The 20,378-nt window shown below is 43.6% G+C and overlaps 1 pseudogene; it reads right to left on the reverse strand.

Annotated features, from left to right (window-relative positions):
- Positions 1-16,714: 16,714 nt before the first annotated feature.
- The window catches only part of LOC103201135, a 22,150-nt pseudogene continuing 18,486 nt past the window's right edge, over positions 16,715-20,378 (reverse strand).

Consider the following 20,378-nt stretch of genomic DNA (forward strand, 5'->3'; position numbering starts at 1 on the left):
TGGTCAATGACATGAGACAAAGTATATGTGAACTGCTGTATGAAAAGTGAATTTACTCTGTAAATCTTCACCCAAATCAAAATAAAATAATAATAAAAAAAAAAAAAAACCAAATTCACTGCCATGAAGTCAATTTGACTCATAGTGACTCCTCCTTGGGTTTCCAAGGTGGTGTCTCTATGGAAGTAGAGTGCCATTGCCCAACTTTGCTTCTGAGAAGTAGCTGGTGGGTTTGAACCACCAGCCTTCTGGTTAGCAGTCAAATGCCTTAGGCACTATACCACTAGAGCTGCCATTGACCAGTCAGGAGGCACATATAAGAAACAGTCCAGAGACTACTGTAAACATTTCAGTTGATTTACTCCAATTACTGTTTCCATCTCACCATTCTTGATTATCTACAAACCCAGGGCTGACGATAAGAATACCCCTTCCCTAGACTCCCCAAGGGGTGGACTTGATGGAAGTAGGGCAAAAGAGTTTTCTTGGGGAGTTTAGTGTGCACTCTGTGAAAGAGTAGACTTGCCTCTTTCTTGTAGAATGACTATTAAGAAGAAGATAATCTTGGAGCTGTGAAGCCACATGAAGCCAGATGCTTAACAGTGGAGATGGCAGGGGAAAGCAGAGTTGAGATGTGAGGTGAGACAAAGAGAGAGAGACCTTAGTTCTACAGACATAACTTGGTCCCTAAATCCACATGTGCCTAAAGTTAATCCTACACCTGAGCTTTAAGTGAGTCTACACATTTATTTTTATGCCTAAGACCATTTGAATGCTTGAGTTATATTTCTTCCATTTGCAACTAAAGAAGTCCTTCCAAAAAACCAACCAAACTCACTGCCATCGAGTTGACACCTACTCACAGCGACCCCTCCTTGATTTCCGAGGCAGTATCACTATGGAAGTAGATTGCCCAATCTTCCTGCCAAGGAGTGGCTGGTGGGTTTGAACCACCAGCCTTCTGGTTAGCAATCAAGTTCCTTAGGCACTATGCCACCAGAGCTCCCAAAAAAGTCCTTGGGGCCTATTAAATAAGTTATGGCATGTTGTATTCACTGGAATACCACCCACTATTAAAAAGAGAGAGGAGAAAGAAAGAACAACAACAAAAAAAACTTTCTTTGTAGTGATAGGGAATGACTCCATGATATATTGTTTAGGGAAGAGAAAAGACCACTGAGCTCATGTTGTTATAATTTGCACATGTTGACTAGAACAGTACAAAACAATGTACATCACTTAACATGTTTATTTTGTCTGTGCAGGAGGATGATAACCACCTGTGGTGCAGTGAATTACTTGGTATGGCTTTTCTAGTCAGTCTTTGTGACTCCTATCAGATTACTGGGTGGGACCATGCAAATAAGGTGTATGGAATTCTAATGTGGGGATTGGTCAGTTCTGTCATTCTGCTAGCCTTAAAATGAGCCTTTCTAGAGGCAGAGAGAGAGGGCTCTCACTGCTATCAAGAGAGAAGAGCCAGAGGTGGAGTGGAGTGCATCCTTGGACTCGAGATCCCTGCACTTGACCTCCTTGGCAGAGAGACAGCAGAGACGACTGCCAGAGGCTACTGCAGAGGAACCAAGAGGCATGAGATGGAGCTGTGGGCTTGCCAGTCCATGGAAGGAGAAAACTGAGTGGCTTTGGGCAAGAGCCTTGCTGGCAGAGTGGGGTGAACCCAGGTGTACCTATCAGCAGAGCTAGAAGAGCTTTGTAACACTTGCCCAAGCAGGGCAGAGGCCAGGCTGAGAGGCTAAGAGCCAGGGAGGCAAGCCGGAGGATATAGAAGAGAGGTGACTGTCCTGATTGAAGAATTGTATCCTGAGAACATTCTTAAGCCTCAAGTTTAGCTTGTAAACCTCATAAATGTGAGTATTGTCTGTGAGTTCTGTATGGCCATTACAATAAATTATCAAACCTAGCAGAGAAGTAGTGAGTGCTGTGGGAGGGACAGCTGGTATCAGAGCTGGTAAAAAGACTGGCCTCAAAGGAATTAGCCTTGGGCCACTGATGGTGATTCTGTCTCCCTCTTGTGAAGTTAAATGAGGTCAGAAGATGCCACCTCCATGTCTTTTGTGTACCACCCAAACACTCTCATTCTGTTTTTCTTTTTTCTGCATAGCAATCAACATGCCCTCAGTATAGACTTTTGACTGGACACTTTTCCTGAAGTAAAACACTCTAATTTCAAACATAAGTTTCATGAAAAACTTCAATGGTAGTTTTTAGTTTCTCCATTAAGAATGTATTGGTCCAACAAAAGTGAACAAAAAAATGAGTGAAGGATATGAACATACAGTTGAAATAAAAAGGAAGTATCACTGGTTCTTGAGCATATATCAAAATGTTCTACCTTACTTTTAGTAAGATAAATGCAAGTTAAACAGACAATTTTCCACTCATCAGGTGGGCAAAGATCAGAAAGTTTGATAACATACTATGTGGTAAGAAGTGCTTCATTAGAGTACTACTTGAAAAATGGAAAACAATTATTTAAACTCAAGAGATGGTAAAACATGGAATTGGTGGCACAGGTGATGTAAGAGGCTGAGAGGTTCCCAGGAGACAGTGGACTCACTGGAGATAAGCAGCTGTGGGATGATGCCCTTTCACCTCTAGGCTGGAGGGACAAAGGACAGAGATGGTATTGCCAAAGCCTAGGGAGTTGGGTTCACAGTGGGCCTCTCCTACAAGACTTGGAGCCACCAAGGAGGAGCAACTTCTGCCTAGACAATTCTCTATCTATACCCAATAGGCAGAAGAGGGAGAGTGAGAAATTCCCTGCAGTTTTTTTCTTTCCTCCCACCCTCTTTTCTCCCATTGCTGCCTCCCATTGGCTAGGAACAAAAAGAAGTTAGCTGATAGGGAAGTCTGTAGATGTCAGCTCTGCCACAAAGCAGGGTAGAAAGAGTTAGGAATGGATCTGAGGGGAGGTAGACTCAGAATCACCAGAGAGGTGTGTGTATGTATGTGAGTGTGTGTACAAGCAATCTCCTACCTTGTGTGAGGTCATGAGTTGACATCTCTATAAGGGCATTTTGACAAAATCCAAATGATAAATGCACATAGCCTTTGACTCTGCAACTCCAATGCTAGGGATATACTCTTACTCTCTACTCCCAATGTAAAGTACAGGGTCAGAGAAAAACCTTCAGTGAGGTGGATTGACATGACACCACAACAATGGACTCACACACAGGATCATGAAGATGGGTCATGGTGCAGGGCTGGGCAATGTCATTTTAATATACATGAGGTTGACATGAGTTGGAGCTGATCTGATGGCAACTAACAAGAGTAACAGTGTACATAGTTATATAAGAACAAAGTTATTCATCGCAACATCATTACTAACAATGAAAGATGGCCATCATTGGGGCCTCTTACATAAATTATTACATATCCCATGCAATGGAAAGGAGCTCTGGTGGTATAGTGCCTAAGGCATTTGACTTCTAACCAGAAGGCTGGTGGCTCAAACCCACCAGCCACTCCTTGGAAGGAAGGTTGGGCAATCTACTTCCGTAGTGATATCGACTCAGAAACCCAAGGAGGGGACACTATGAGTTGGATCCAACTCGACGGCAGTGAGTTAGTTAATACAGTGGAATACCATATAGGTGTAGAAGAAGAACAAGAAAACTTTCTATAATTATACGGAATGAATCTATGACGATATCTTGTTGAACCAGTCAAGGTGCAAAACATTGTGCATAGTTTGTGCAACAAATGCAATCATTTTGTATAACAAAAAGTAAAAAGTAAGAACATATGTATACAAATATGTTTTTCTTGTATATATGGAGATTTTCTCTATGTATATTTAAATAGCACTGGTTGCCTCCAGGGAGAGGAATTGAGAAACTGGAAGACAGGGCAAGAAGGAGTGTTTTTAAGTATGAATTGTACTTTTTTGCTTTTTAAAAAAATTTTCCACCAAACGAATGCTACTCTAATCAAACATAGGAAAACCAAACCCACTACCATCAAGTCGATTCAGACTCATAGAGACCCTATAGGACAGAGTAGGACTGCCTCACAGGGATTCGAAGGCTGTAAATCATTACCAAGCCGACTGACTGCCTCCTTTTCTTTCTCCTGCAGAGCCACTGGTGAGTTCCAAGCACCCACCTCTCCGTTAGCAGCTGAATACTTCAACCACTGGGCCACCATAGCTTCTCTAATCAAACATTGGTCAATAAAATTGAGTTAAAATAAAGCAAAAACAGCACAAACTGTCCTCCTCTTTACCAATTTGTGGTCATTAAAATCCTTTCAAGGGAAGCGACAAGATCTTTAGAGAAAGCAATCCCTTTATTGTCAAGTTCCCTTGTTAAAGGTTTTCTTTCTCCTGCGGACTGATCAGCAGTGGATACAACCTTTATTGCTACGCAAATCCATGTGGAGAGAACAGCCTCAAAACGCTGGACAGAGGCCGTTTTCCTAGGGTTTTAGAAATAGCCAAAGTAGTTCCACAAATCCTTTATTCTGATGGAATGACTTCCACCCTGCAGCTAAAATGATCATTGAGTGGGTTTCACAGCCAAGTTGTTGAGAGTGAGGCAGTCGGTCTTAGGAGGGCAGTTGCAGAATCCCAGCCCAGTGCCTGTTGGATGCAAAGGCGCGATGAAGCCCCGACCTGGAGCAGAACCTTTGGCCCTGCCGTCATCCTTCCAGGACCTGGACTTCCTGGCACGAATCCGTTCCTCATTTGCAGCAATCTTTGGGCGTCCTCTGACAGCGCGGGCTCACTAACCAGGCAGTAAGATGCGGCGGGGTCTCTGGGAGGAGACTTGGGCGCCCATTCGCCTGGGTCAGCTCCATGCGCCAACCGCGAGTCCAGTCATTATGTGGTAAATGAATGAGCATCTCTAGCACAGCAAATTCATGCGAGAATTAAAGGAATGTGTGCCAGGGGATGGGTCACCACGGTCACTTTAAATTCCCGCGAACTGTGAAGTGAATCGGTGGAGGAGCGCAGCGTCAATCTTGACAAGGCTCCGGTCCACAGGCACCCAAACTACCGCCAGCTGGAGGCGGTGTTCGCAGAGCTAACCCAGGCCCTGGACTCGGGTGACCCCTCATTCCAGAGGTCAGAAGAAACCCACTTTAAAACTAGGAATGCCCTGAAGTCGCGCCTGGGAGCTCCCGGGCTGCGGCCCCAAGACTGCAGTGCGCCTTTGGGGAGAGCCCAGCTAGGGGCGCAGATCCCCGCCCCCAGCGCGCTTAGCCTCGTCCCTCCCCCTCCCGAAGGGCCCCGCCCCTCCGGCCCATTGCCGCCTGCGCGCCGGGGTAGCTGGAGCTGAGCCAGGGCTGAGCCCGTCGGGCAGACACCCCTTGCCCCAGCGCAGGCGCGAGCCAGCACCACCCCTCCCGCAGGGCGCTCCGCACGCGCCCCCGCCCCGCCCCCGCACGGGCCGGCCTCTGATTGGCTGCTGCCTGGGCCAGCAGGTGTTGGCGGCGGCTGCGGCCAGGCCGGCCCTGGGTGCCTGCGGCGCGGGCGCCTCCCTTACAGCTGCTGCTGCTGCCGCCGCCACCGAGCTCTGGCGTCTTGACCGCTTCCCGGCTCTCGCGGCCGATCTGGTGGCAGAGCTCCTGCTGCGCTGCAGCCCAGCTCTGAAGCGCCCAATGACCCGTGGCTCTGCCTCACTACCCGCATCCTCCTAATCCACGCGTCGCGCTGCGGCAGGTGCCCGGGGCATCCCGAGGCGCAGTGGCCTGAGCCCGGCCTCCATCGATGACCCGGCAGCGGACCTGCTCCAGCCGGGCCACCCCGTGTGAGTACCGTTCTCTCCTCTCGGCTTTGCGCCACCATCCCCCTCCACGCTGCCGCAACTTCGGGGGTGGGTGTGTGGAGGTGTCTCTGAGGTCCCTCCGCGCCCTGGGGCACATCCTGAGCCAGGTCCCCCCGGGACAGCCAGTCTTTTTCTTAGGAGGGGTGTGAGGGGGACTTGAACTTGCCGGAGGTTCCTCCTAGAATCAGAACCGCCCCTTTCTCCAGCTGCTGGGGCTGGAGTTCGTCTGTACGTTTCCCTCGCGTTTTCAGATCCCGGTTGGCCACGTAGCGGTTGGGCTGCGGTTCACCGCGCACTACTACGTTTCGGGCGCGCACATAGGGTCCCTGAAGCCGTCAGGTAAGCGTCCACAGTAGCCCAGCACAGAGGGCTTGACTCATTGAACTCTTTAATTTCTGTAAAATGGGGCCATCAGGGACTCGGTCAAGGTCACGGCCAGAGTGCTGAGTTAGAACCCAGGTTGATCGCTTTTAGCCCCAGCTGCTTGGGGCGGGGCGCGGCGCGCTTTTGGGGGCCTTCTCATCAGCTTTATTCCCCGTCTCCTTCTCATATCCTCTTCCCCAAAACCACCGGGTTTGGAGAAATCGGCAGCCAGTCCTAAGGGATGCTGCAAAGGTTTAGGGGTGACCGCGGGGGACCTTCGGAGTGAGTGCGGAGCGGAGTGCCTGGCCCGCGATTCCGCGCTGAGAACCCCTTGGACCTGAGTGATTTGGAGCACCCCCTCTCTCCTCCGTCTCTTAATTTACTAATGTCTTGGCAGGGTATGGGGCATATGCTAGGTTCCTGGTCTTAGATCCGTTCTGCCCCGCTACCTTCCCCTAGATAAGCCTTGTTCCGGAGGATTGTATCCTGGAGACTCTAACTGCACACCAATTTGGGCCCGGGGACATCCTAAGAGAAGCGAGTGCGATGTGGGGTTGGCTCCCATCAGCTCCTAGAAAATGTCCTGAGTTTTGGCTTCATTACCCCTCCCCAACCTCCGCCCCAATCTGGATTTGTTAATTTGCTTCACACTTTTCCGGGAGAGGGCGGGGTCCAGTTCTAGGGTTTGTAAACGCTACCAGATGTAAATCGTGTACTCCATATCCTTCAAGGCGGCTCTGTGGCTGTTGTGGGCGGTTCCTGGAGCATTGTGCTGGGGAGAGGGTCACGCCTTCTTCTTGGCAGTATTGCCCTGTGCCTCCCTGGCCTCAACTCTGAAACTCACTGATAAGATGACTACTTAGTTTTGTGATGTCTGGCAAGGATCTTTGAGCTTCAACTTTTTCATTTATTGTAGTTAGGTGCAATGGAGTCGGTACCAATTCATGTAGAGAAGGAAACACTGCCTCGTCCTGTACCTCCTTACAGTCTGCTATGTTTGAGCCAATTATTGCAACCATTGTATCAATCCATCTCATTGAGGGTCCTCCTCTTTTTCACTGACCCTCTAATGTAGGATAATCTCTGCCTTACAGTTGTCCCGGGGCAGCTGGGGTTCAGAGAGTGGTATATTTGAAATAGAAGAAAGATGATCCAAGAGGATCTGGAGCTGTGAGTGGAAATGGACATGATTTAGTGAATTTGACAGTGGAATTGGGGATTCTGCCTGAAGACCTAATAATCCTTTCTAGAGAAATTTAGTTTGCTAGGGAGCTCTGGTAGCATAGTGGCTAAGGTACTTGCCTGCTAACCAGACGGCTGGTGGTTCAAACCCACCAGCCACTCCTCGGAAGGAAGGTTGGGCAATCCTACTTCTGTAGTGATACTGCCTCGGAAACCCAAGGAGGGGTCGCTATGAGTCGGGTTTGACTCGACGGCACATAACAACAACAACAACAACAAGACTTCGGAAATACTTCTTTCCATCTTCCTGTTAATGTTCCTTGCATGGCCAAAGGCAGCTACAACCCTCCTAATTACCTCTTCCCTCCATTTGTGGGGCATTTCTGTGGGCCTAGAAGTGTCCCAGTGGAGAAGGTGTGTATTTCTTTGTCACAGGATTCTTTTTGTGGCCTGGGTGTTGTGTGTGTGTGTGTGTGTGTGTGTGTGTGGTGAAGAGGGGGAGTTGTCTGGCTCTAAAATCAGTTCACTTTTGAGAAAGTGAAGTGTTAGCCACCCACCTTCAGTAGTTGAAGCTAGCAGTTGCATAGGTTGTGTCTTATCTCCTTCCTCCTGCCCTGAGGAGAGCTCATCTGTGGCCTTGCCATTTGGAGCCAATTTACTATTATAATTTATTTGATTCAGGTGGCAAAAAGTACTGAGCATTCCCTGTGTTTGCTTTTCTGGTTGCTAATTTGTCTGCGTGTTCTCTTGTCTGAAAAGCAAGGGTAAGGAGGGATGACTGGTCATACCGTAGTGAATTCGTTTGAACATTTTATATTATATATTAATATAACATTTTATATACTATAAGATAAAATCACAGAAAATTGTTCAGGTCTGAAGTGTACACTTAATGGAATTTATATAACTGAACGCAGCTGTGTTACTAATGCCCAGATTAAGACCAGATTATTCCAAACCTCCCCATAACTGCTTAGTTTTGTCAGGCAAGTTGTTAAATTGACTCTCATTATTTATTTTATCTAAACTTTGTTTTATCTGTAATGAGGCTTCTTGATGATTTGCTACTTCCTTTTTTTAATGAATGCAAACCAAATTTAGGAGCTCTGGTCGCGTAGTGCCTAAGGCACTTGACTGCTAACCAGAAGGCAGGCAGTTCAAACCCACCAGCCACTCCTGGGAAGGAAGATGGGGCAATCTACTTCCGTAGTGATACAGCCTCGGAAACTCAAGGAGGGGTCTCTATGAGTTGGGTCCGACTTGACGGCACATAACAACAACAACAAATCAAGTTTAGTTATCCCTAAGTCAGTCCAGAAAGCTAAAACCAAAAAACCAAACCCATTGCCATTGAGTCAATTCCAACTCATAATTGACACCCGTTGGGTTTCTAAGGCTGTAAATCTTTACAGAAGCAATCCACCTCATCTTTCTTCCATGGAGTGGCTGGAGGGTTTGAACGAGTGACCTTTTGATTAGTGGCCGAATGCCTTAACCACTACACTACCATTGAGTCCAGAAAGCTACAAGAAGGAATTTGGTCAGAAGGTCTAGGCGGAGAATGAGCTGGTTGTCCCCACCGCACCTGACTATCATCAGTTCTCTGGCAGTGTAACAAGCCCAACCCCAGGTACAACAGTGCCAATAGTGGTAAATGGAGTTTGCTTTATTCCCCCAAAGAGCTTTTTTAGTAGTGTGAATTTGAATAATGCATATCTGAAATACTGTGATATTAAAATATGAATGAAGGGAAATATGAATGGAATCTCATTTGAAGCATAAAAATTGAAATATTTTTGAATTTGTTAAATTGGTAGAGAACCACAGAATTTCAAAGCTTTGGGGCTGAGTGATTTATGAACTGTTTGTGCTTTTGCCACATGGTGGTGCCACACTTGCTAGAGACTAGAAATACCTACTGTCTTCTCCCAAACCCTCAGGAAAGGATTCTAGAAATAAAGTTCAACAGTTCAGTACCTCCAGGTATGATTTCCACACACTGGTTCCCCCTCTTACCCCCAATATCTAGCAGGCAGGCCAGCAGGCCTCTCTGGCTCTTGCTACCTGGAGAGAACTTTATCCCAGGTCTTTAGAAAGGTTGGTTGTGGTTTTGGAGCCATATGTGTGTATTTTAAGGGAGAGATAAAAGGGTATGGAGTTGAGACACTAATCCCTGAATCACACATATGTCTTCTCTGTAGAGAAATGGAGCTATAGTATGTCCTTAGGATTTTAAAGAGGGTCCTCTGAGAGGTTTGCTTAGGTGTATTGTGGTCCTTTGGCTTGGAGTCTCTGTGTCACACAAATGGTTAAAACCCTTGGTTGCTAATCTAAAGGTTGGTGGTCTTAGCCCACTCAGCACCCCCACAGAAGAAAAGCATGGCAATCTTCTAAAAAAAAAAAAAAAAAATCAACCATTGAAAACCTTGTGGAACAGAGTTTTCTACTGTGACACACTTGGGATTGTTGACTCTCAGGCAACTGGTAGTGGTGGTAGCCTCATTTCACCCCAGAATGTCCTCAAAGGTGTGAAGAAAAAGAATTCCTTTTCCTGAGGGAGGTAGCTCCTTTCACAGAGCATTGCCCATGATAAAGAATAAATTGGCCTGGGTATAGCCAGGAAGAAATGCCTTGTGCATCCTGCAGGGTGATGGCCAGGGATAAGGGAAACCCACAGGGAGAGAGGAATGTTGGATCTAGCCATAGAGAGGGCTAAGCAGATTCAGTGTGATTCAGGGGTGCTGCTTAGAAGACTGCATTCATGGGCTGATGGCTGTGCTTATAATTGCTCTGGATATTGAGTGTATACTATGTGTTAGATATGCTGGACTATATATATATAACATATGGGGGAGGGCGGCATTCTCATTTTATAGATGAAGGCACTGGACTTTGAAAATTCGGCATTCTTTCTAAGTTTGTACGGTATGCAAGCCAAGGCCAGGATTAAGAGCCAAGTCTCTCAGACAACTTTCCTAGCTGAGTTGTGTCCTCGCATTATGGTAGGAGTCTGGCATAACTCTTTTGTTCTCCCTGGCACCTCGTACAACAGTTTACACATAATAACTACTTAAGTCCAAGTACAGGATTGCTGGAAATAGAAAATTCTCTCGTGAGGCCCCATCCAGTTGCCATCAAGTTGATTCTAACTCATGGCAACCCCATGTGTGTCAGAATAGAACTGTGCTTCACTGGGTTTTCAATGGATCATTTTTCAGAGGTAGGTCACCAAGCCTGTGTTTCAAGGCACCTCTGGGTGGACTTGAACCACCAACCGTTGGTTCGCAACCAAGTGCCTTAACTACACCACGCAGTGACTTCTTTTTGTGAGGGAGAAAAGGAAAATAATTACAGTAAAGGGTGGGAAATTGGGGTCAGTCTGGTTCATCCCAACAATAACAGTGGAACTGAGTATGTGCTTATAAAAGTGGGCAGTGCTCATTTTATGTGTTTAAAATTTTATATATGGAGCTCTGGTGGTTAAATAATTCAGCTGCTAACCAAAAGGTCAGCAGTTGGAACCCACAACTTGTCTTATCTATTTGTGTGATTTATCTTTTTTTTTTTTTTTTTAATCTGACTCCCTCCCCCCACATGTAATGTGTTGGTAATTATAGATGTAGTTGATTTATTTTAAAAGTACTTAAACTCTGTTGATAGTAAGATGTTTCTGCCTTTTGCTTTGTAGAAAATATCACAGGGAGTATCCTTCATTAGAACTAGTGGATATGTACAGGGGTGTCTCTAGGGTAGTAGGAAATGCTTACATCAATATCTGTTACTTCCACTCCACTAGATTTTACAAATTTTCTCTGAAGCAGCTGTACCAGTTTAAGCTCGCATTAGCAGTTTATTGGCAATCCTTATATCCCCAAATCTGCTACTATGCCCCATGGAGCATGTAGGACTTTTAGCTTAATTTTTTAATATAAAATGTATTAATTATAGAAATAAACAGAAGTATACAGGCTAAATATAAAGAAGAAAATAAAAATCACCTATTTCTTTCACCACTCAGAGACAGCCACTTTTGAAACTTTTGTGTACTTTTTTCCAGAAATCATTAGATAATTACAACAACAAAAAAAAAAAAGACAAATTCACTGCCACTGAGTTGATTCTGACTCCCAGTGACCCTTTCTTGGGTTTCCATATCTCTGTGGAAGTAGCTTGTCCAGTCTTCCTTCTGAGGAGTGGCTGGTAGGTTTGAATTGCAAGCCTTCTGGTAGCAGTCAAATGCCTTATGGCAGAGCTCTTTCATTACACACATATATATATATATACCATTTAAGATATTCATTACATGAGCCACACTAGTCAATGAGTCTTTGTAGAGAATAAGAGGTATCATCACATGAAAATTTGTTCATGTATATGTTAGTCCCCATTCTGATGTCCCCATATAACACTAATGGGTGTCTGTCTACCTTAAGCATCATTTTCTTTATGAGTCGGTTGCTCCCTGGTTATAGGATTTTATTGGACTTGATAGTGCAAAATCCATTGCAAAGTGAAATTGCAAATCTTGAACAAGATTGGAGGACTTCATGAAGTTGATGAGAAAACACATGTTCACTCTTGAACAAATGGGTTCCTGGCCGCCTTAGACTGGGTAACAATTGAAGAAGAGAGATGATAACTGGGTGAGATTGCCATGCATGCTTCAGAAGGATACACTGAATGACAAAACAGGGAGAAGCTCTTCTGATGCCTTCCTTCAAGTAATTTTACACAAAAATGATGCTCTTCTTGACTTGTCAAAAATGTCAAATTCTCATTAATATTTTATCTATTTAAATATTTAATATTTTATGGATATTTTATGTTCTTCTATAATTTTACCCCAAATGTGAAAACTGAATTCGTTCTAAGATATCTTTATCCAATGAAATAAAATGCTGGGCATTATGCATGTAGTAATTTAAAATCCTAACAAGCATATTAAAAGAGTAAAAAAAAATGAAATTAATTTTAATAATATTTTATTTCACCCCATATAACAAATATACTTTTGGATACATTTCAATATAAAGTCAATATAAAACTTATTAATGAGGACATTAATTTGACATTCTTCTGTCAATACTAAGTCTTTGGAATCTCGTATGCATTTACACCAATACCACATTTCAGTTTAAACTAGCTACATTTCAAATGCTCATAGAAACATGTAGCTAGTGGCAATTTTACTGGAAAATACAGTTCTAAGAACTAATGCAAAGTTTTAATTGTATCAACATTTGTTACAAGATCAAATAAAATGTATATTCTTATTTTTTATAATTTATTTTTGCAGCATTCCCTCCTCTCCTACCCCTGGTAACCAGCAAAGAAACTTTTCTTCCATATATAAACCTTTCCTTGACTTTTTACAATAATAGACTAATACAATATTTGTCCTTCTATGATTATTTCAGTCAGCATAAAGTCCTTCAAGTTCATCTACATTGATGCAGTGTTTTGCAGATTACACATAATTCTTTAGTGTTGTGTAGTCAAATGTATATTTTTTTTTAAGAATCTTTTAATAAAAATTACTAATAAAAATCCTAATAAATTTCAAAGAGCAAGATATTCCTTAATACATTTATAAAAGGGCATTGGTCCTTTTACAAAAAGCTCACCTTTAATTTAAATACATTTCTTATTTACAGATTAAACATAAAATAACATCTATAGTTGCAAAGCATATTGCACATTATACATAGAGAAAAGCAGTATCTTTAGGTTTTCTCAGAGTATCCAACTCTAGATTGCTTTCATAAAAATAGATTTACTTTCCATGTACATAATAAATAAAAAGGTGGCTTGTATTTTACTACTTAAAGCTAAATTAAAATAGCCTTTAAAAAATGTTATCCCTCTGCCTCTCAGAAAGAGAGAAGGGGATGCTAAGTCAGAAGTTCCACAGGTACTCGACACATTCAGCAGATTCACAGCCATATTCAAAGAGGAGTATAACCCTGAGCCTTGTAAGACCTGGAGACATGCAGCCAGCCGCCTTCCCTTTTCATGCTTCCAAGGGGTCCCTGCCCTGCAGGGGAAGAGGCACATTGTGGGAGCTGGATGTCTGAGAATGGAAAAGGAAAGGACAAGATGATTTTGTAAGTCCTTGCTCAGCTACGCTGTAGCTGCAGTAATCATTCAGGCCTACGTTTAAACCAGCACTAAATCCACATCAAGAGAAAGATCTCTGGAGCCCTCCAGAAAGAAGATAGGAATTTCTGAGGTCAAGTCATGTCAAGTCTACAAAATTGCAGTTTGCAATCATTCAGTCAACTGAGCCCAAAAGAACAGCTAAGAGGGATATTTTCCTTTGGGATGTGGTGGGCTGGGGAGGTGAAATCAAGTTGAGACCCTCAAACCAGACTGTACAACTATACTTGCCAAACCTGGTAAATGTAAAGTCTCTCTGACATTCACTTCACGGACATTACCCTGGTGCATTTGTCTTTAAATAATAGAAAAGGATTTAAGTGACATGTGCACACTCCTCAATTCAGAACAAGAAAGGCCCAGTGCATCCTCAGAAACTGGGGATTCATTTGCACAGAGTATGTTCTGGTGGAAGAGCTGGAGCAAATTGAAGGAAAGATTTGATATGGGAAGCTGGTTTTTCACAAAGGCCAGCACAACCAGAAAGCTAATAAACACTTCCTTGGTCACCTACTATTCCTGGGGAATAAAGTTCCTCAGACTCATCATCTCAGGTAGCTAAGTGTGCCTGTAAGGATTTAGAACTTTGCAGTGGAAGAACTAGACTCCACCAAGCCTAACTAGAAGACAGTTTTCTACAATGGATTTGCAAAATCATTTTCATTGTGTTGACAGTGTTGACACTAGACACTAGCTACATGTGGAAATACAAGGATGGCTCAAGCTCACTGCTGTTGCAAAAAATGATGCCCACTCAGATTCAGGGCACTCCTGGGGCAAATCGCTGAGCAAGTGATTTCCCTGACAGCCCCTCCTCCGCTCTCCTCTCCTGATACTTCAGAGCACAAAAAAGAAGCAAAAGAAAAAGCCTTACAAGATATATTACAATTGTGAACATTCTGATTTTCAAAAATAAAAAGTATAATTTGAGCTTGGCTCAAAGAACCTTCTCTTTATGACTGGCACTAGACAGCATTCTGGCATCTCGCCCCACAGAGCCCTAACTTCAGCATCCAACTTCTAGGTGGCCCAGAAGCTCAACCAGGACAGCATGTGGTAACTCACTCTGTTACGCTTCCTTCACAAAATCTGTACAGGTCCAGTCCCAGGAAGACAAAAGGGTTTAGGACTTAATAGAAGACCTATCTCATATCAGCCTGAAGCCTGAGAGAGGCATTCATGCCATTCAAAGCTCTGTGGAGCTGCCAGGCACAGAGTCTTCAGGAGCCTGGAGGGAAGGAACACCCATTCCCCTGCCTGAGAACAGCTGGCAAAGGGCCCAGATGAGAAGGGAAATGTTGGAGCCATTACATACCACTGTTGCCAAAGAAGCTGGAGAGGTCAACGAGGAGGGACCACAAGAGAAAACAGAAGCACTCCCTCCCAGATGTGCCCCTAATTGACCCACTTCACTTGGCCCAGAGAAAAAGATACAGGAGTGTGGATGTATGTTTTTAAAATGGGACATTTTTGGTTTGACATGAAAATGATTTAAAACACCAACTAGTGTTCTCAAAGAAAATTCCTACTCAGTAGATGAGATACAGTTGAGAAACAGAATTCTGCTTTTAAAATAAACAAAGGTAAAATAGAAGTATTAGATTTTTTTTTTTTTTTTACTTTAAAACAATTTGCCTAGAAAATGTTTAAAAGTTAGAGGTGAAACATACATTATTGAAAATACCCTTTTTAAAAATCTCAAAAAACTGAACTATACATCTATTTTAAAAAGAGTAACCCTTAAAATTCCAAAAACAAATACAGATTTCTCCCTTTTGATTAAAAAATGCAATGACTCAGCCCTACTTCCAGCTTTCAGGCTGAAATGAAATCATTTGAAGTGGGCCAACAGTGGCAGGTGAGAAACACAGTGAGGCTGGTGTGTTTCTATGGGAATGCATTTCCACTCCTAACAGTCCACGGAAGCCAGACGAGGGGTTCAAATGCAGCTCTGCTTTGTATTGGCACTCAGAATAAGTTCAAAGAAGGATAATCCTGTTTTGGCTAAGGAAGTAATAAAAAAGAAAACAAGCATTTTACCACAACCTTATCCATATCTGTATCAGGTTGAAGGTAAATAATGGCCAAGCTACTTGCAGGAACCTCCCTAACCAACACTCAGTCCTATCCCCGTTTTACTGTGGTCTCACCACATGGTCATGCAAAACAAACCTATGGAAACCATAGTAATAGCTTTGACATCCAGTGACTCAACCCAAAACTAGTATAAGGCATTCATCTAAAGCCTGTATTATAGAGAACTGTTCAAGGGATGCCAGAAAGTCTTAGAGCATTTATCTCCACCCCCGCCCTCCGCTTTACTTAGCTAATTGGCACTAGACACTGAAAACAAAAACAAAATAAACTTCTAACCCAGATATGGTCAGAATTGAGAATCTTTGGTTAGTAAATATGAGACAGACATAGGCTTAAACAATCTTACATATTTTTCTATCGCATCTGGTTCTGGAACTATGGACATTCCTCAGGTAAGTTCATGTTCAAAATAAATATAAAATGCCATCCAAATGATCTAACAGTTAACTTCTTAACCCTGTGATATGATAACTTAGGAGACCACCAGTGAGAATTCTGGTAAGACCATTATTCTTGGGCAAATAATCTGTAATAATGTGAAGAATACTTGGGGGTGCAAATGAATCACTACATTATTATTATTTTTTTCCCATGCAAACAAAAATTGGTTGGCATCTGGGGGAGAACCCAATTATTGAATGAGAGGCAGACAGGATCACATTTTCAATACAATAGAAGGAGATGCCAGGGAAATCTCAGGCCCTTTTCCAGAGGAAGTTCATTCACAATCCCCAACGCAGAGGTAGCCGTACTGCAGATATGGCGAGTGCTGGCAAAGGGAAGAGACTTGGATTCTAAAGTATTAAGCTATGAAAATCAATCCAAAGTTGCCCCATCAATTGTGCTTAATGATACCAGCATTTCTTAAGAAGCCAATTTGCATGTACCTTCTCATTTCCAATTACACCCTTAAGAAAAATAGGGGCGTTTTATTGAACAGAAAAGAAACACTAAAGAATATGAGAGCTAATGACATGTGGGTAAGCAGCTGGACAGAAATCCCTACACTATCATGGATGGCCAGACGTCTGTCCTCTTCTTTCTACACCAGACTGGATTTTGACATGGTTTGGAGTCAGTCATCAATATGTGGCATAAAGAGACACCACCTGGACATTCAATCAAATTAAGCCAACCATCTGGTCAATCCTGCACATGTAGATGTTCTTTAAGGGCAGGGAGTATCTCCTCTTATCAGGAACATGATTGCAATTGGAGCTAGAGTTGATGCCTTTTAATTCTTGAGACTTAGGCCTGTGCACAGCTTTTCCCTCTTGCTCCTGCTTGTCCTCTTCAGAAAAATTCCTTCTAGGATGACTCTGGAAGATGTTTGTACTCAGAGACAGGTGTCCCTCAGTTGTAAACATGTATCTAGTTCCAGATTTGTGTATTGGATTCTCTTCATCAAATAGCAGATACAAATATTTGCAGGTCTCACTGAGGAAGAAGTTCTCCATCCGGTCCTCTTTGGACTTGTCTGTGATATGATGCAGTGTGGCATACCCACACTTGACTTTTGTGTACTTTTCCAGACGCTGCAGAATATCCATTCCTACATGGAGGTAGAAGGGATTCTTGCTTGAGGAGAGAGGAGATACATAGATTCCACTAACTCTGGTCTCAATGGGTAGAAGAGAACATTAGGGGCCTATAGTTGCCAGTTATAACTCTCTGGGAGGGCTCCATATCATTTCCATATGGCATAGTAAAACACATGCAGGCAGATGGCATCTTCAACATCTCCTATCAGTATCTGCAGTCCGGGGAAGAAGGCCTGCAGAGAGTCAATCCAGGTGTTTGTCAGCTGCACACTAAACATGTTCACATTGACATGGAGTGTGTGTGTGTGTGTGGGGTGGGGGGAGTTGTTCTCATTCATTACAGGCCTCCCAACATCTTCTTAAATAGTTTTGAATACTCTGATATGCACCATTAAACATTTCTAGGTCTTCTTTTTCTTCAAAGAGAGAATGTAAGATTTCAAGAGGTATTCATGAAAGGAATCCAGGCCAGCACCCAAGCCACTCTGTTTTCCAACCTAGTGCTGGTCTGAATGATCACATCATTGCCTAATAATCCTGTGTCATTGCTCAGAAGGTTCCACAGTGCTTTCACAGCTCTCCTGGATGCCCACTCAAACATGGAATCCCCCATCATTTGGCTTAGAATCTCAAATTCCACCAGGAAGGAACCAGCTCCTACCGTGCATGTCTCATTATTGCTGGCAGGAGGAATGCCTGTCTTTAAATTCAGCCAAGGATAAGGGGATACCTGTCTTGGTGCTTTCAGAGGCAGGGAGGAGTCCCACAGCCAGGTCATGAACCATGTGCAACAATTCATTATCATAGTCCTTCATGGTTATGCTGCCAAAGAACTGCTTGGAGTCTTTTGTTATTCTGTGGGCAGAAAGGAAGGAGCCTTACTGTGGCTTCAAAGACTTGGACAATGGAATCTTTCTCAAATGAAACTTTGTGCTTTCTGGAACTCGGATGAATTTCCCATTATTACAAGTTATCCAACAAATCAACAAGAGTCAGTGAATAGTTCCCTAGGACATCGTTGATGTTCAGATTTGAAGGTCCCCGCTGCTGGGTCCCTGGCTGCAACAGTGGATGGGGTTGAGCTTGTCCTGGGGAAAGGCATGTGCCATGTATTTGTCCTAGCTGAAGGCAAACATGCCGGGATACAGGCTCTCACCTGTGGTGGGAAGGCCCTGCTGTAGCGCTTCTCCTACTTGTCTGGGCCATGGCCCCGGGAGGCTGGCACGTAGACCAAGCAGGTGGAGCCACACACTCTGGCTGGGACATCACAATGGCCTCAACAGCTCCCCCAGCCTTCAGGTGGGAGACTGGAGGCCATCAGGGCCCCTCAGGCGCTGGAAGCCAGAGCTGAGTGCAGAGTGCTGGTAGAAGCCCATGCTTGGTCCCAGCCCTAAGAAAAGCCACAGAACCCCATGAAGGCCAAGCCAGAGGAGCCCCAGCCCCAGAATGAGAGCTCGCCATTGCACTTTTGCACAGGTGCCAGGGGCATTACTTTAAAGTGAGGAGGGGCCTCCCCGGCAGACCACTGCACCCTGACTCGGCGCCATAGCCCACTCATTTCCCCTTTAAGGAACTCCCCCGTGACACACCAGGAACTGGCCCACTGTTCCCCACCCCTAGTCCCTCGGATTGGCCAGCTAGGCCCCATGTTTGCCTGCCCTGCCTGACCCTGGCCACAGAATGCATCCGGTGACGCCCTCCCATGGCATAGACCCAAGATGTATTTTTTTTTTAAATGCATTGTATTGAAATATAATTTATGTACAGTGAAATACACAAAACTAAAGTGACATGGGTCAATGCAGTTTTTGTTTTTTTTTTTTTTTTCAGTGTTCTCTCCCCTCCCCTCCAATCCCTGGCAACCACCAAACAAAGTTTCCCTCCATATATAAACCTTTCCTTGACCCTCCACAACAACGAGCTAGCACAGTATTTTTCTTTCTCTGATTGACTTATTTCACTCAGTATAATGTCCTCCAAGTTCATCTGTATTATGCAGTTTTGCAGACTCTACATTATACTTTAGTGCTGCATAGCATTCCATTATGTGTATGTAGCATAGTTTGGTCATCCACTCTCCCGCTATAAATCTTAGAGACAAATCCCTTGCCAGATATGTAATTATTGGAAAATATAAATTTGTTGCTGTCATTTTTTTATGTGCTTTTTCATGGTGTCGATTTCTTTGTTCCATATAATTTTCTATGCTGAGCTCATTTTATTTATGAATTGTGTTATCACTTCCTTCATTGCTATTGTTTTAGTACTTGCTGAATATTTATGTTAGTCTACTTTTTTACTTTGATGTAAAGGTTTATCATTTTTCTTTGAGATTACCCTGTGATTTATAGTTTTCTTCCCAAGTTTAGAACAGTCCATTCTATCTTGTAGTTGTCTTGACATCCCTACCATCTAGAAGTTTTGTAATGACACAGTTTTTTTCCTCTTTTTGGTTTGTAATTGTCCTCATTTGTCAATTGATGTCTCTGGTTCCCTGTTTACAATCTTGTAGGCTTATTTATTTGGATATTTCCATAGCTGGGTTGGTTTCTGGGTTATATCATCATGTGTGCTAATGGTCAGTTGTTGTTGGTTTTTGTTGCTTCTCTGTCCAAAGGGCACCCTTTAGCATCTCTTGTAAGGTTGGTCTGATTTTAACAAATTTCCTTAATTTCTGCTTATCTGGATATCTCCTAATTTCACCATCATATTTGAGGGACAATTTTGTTGGGTACATCATTCTTGGTTGGAAATTTTTCTGTTTCAGGGTTTTACATATACCATCCCATTGTCTTCTCACCTGCATGGTTTCTGCCAAGAAACTCAAGCTTAGTCTTATTGGTTGCCCCTTGTAGGTAACTTTTTGTTTCTCATGCTGCTCTCATGCTTCTTTCTTTGTCTTTGGTTTTGGTAAGTTTAATGATGATATGTCTCATGACATTGGCTGCAATTTCCCGCAATGCAACAGCTCTCTTCCTACCTCCTCCCCATAGTTAGCTCTTCCCTGTGTCCTTTCCTCCCATGTACTCCTGCCCCGCAAGCCCTTCTATTCTTCCGTGATTGATCTCTCCAAAGAGTGTATCTACCTAATGTAAATATTCTGCTCATATGCCTGTCTTTTGTTTGGCTGGAAGCCCTAGGAGTGGGTTCAATTCCAGACCTGAACATCAGCTAGAGGCCATAGTCTCAGTGGTTCCACCAGGCTCTATCAGACTAGCAAAACTGGTCCCTTTTTTTTTTTTTT

Source organism: Orycteropus afer, unplaced genomic scaffold (assembly GCF_000298275.1).
Source record: "Orycteropus afer afer isolate SDZICR_OR568_19922 unplaced genomic scaffold, OryAfe1.0 scaffold00142, whole genome shotgun sequence".
In the NCBI taxonomy this organism is placed as follows: Eukaryota; Metazoa; Chordata; class Mammalia; order Tubulidentata; family Orycteropodidae; genus Orycteropus; species Orycteropus afer.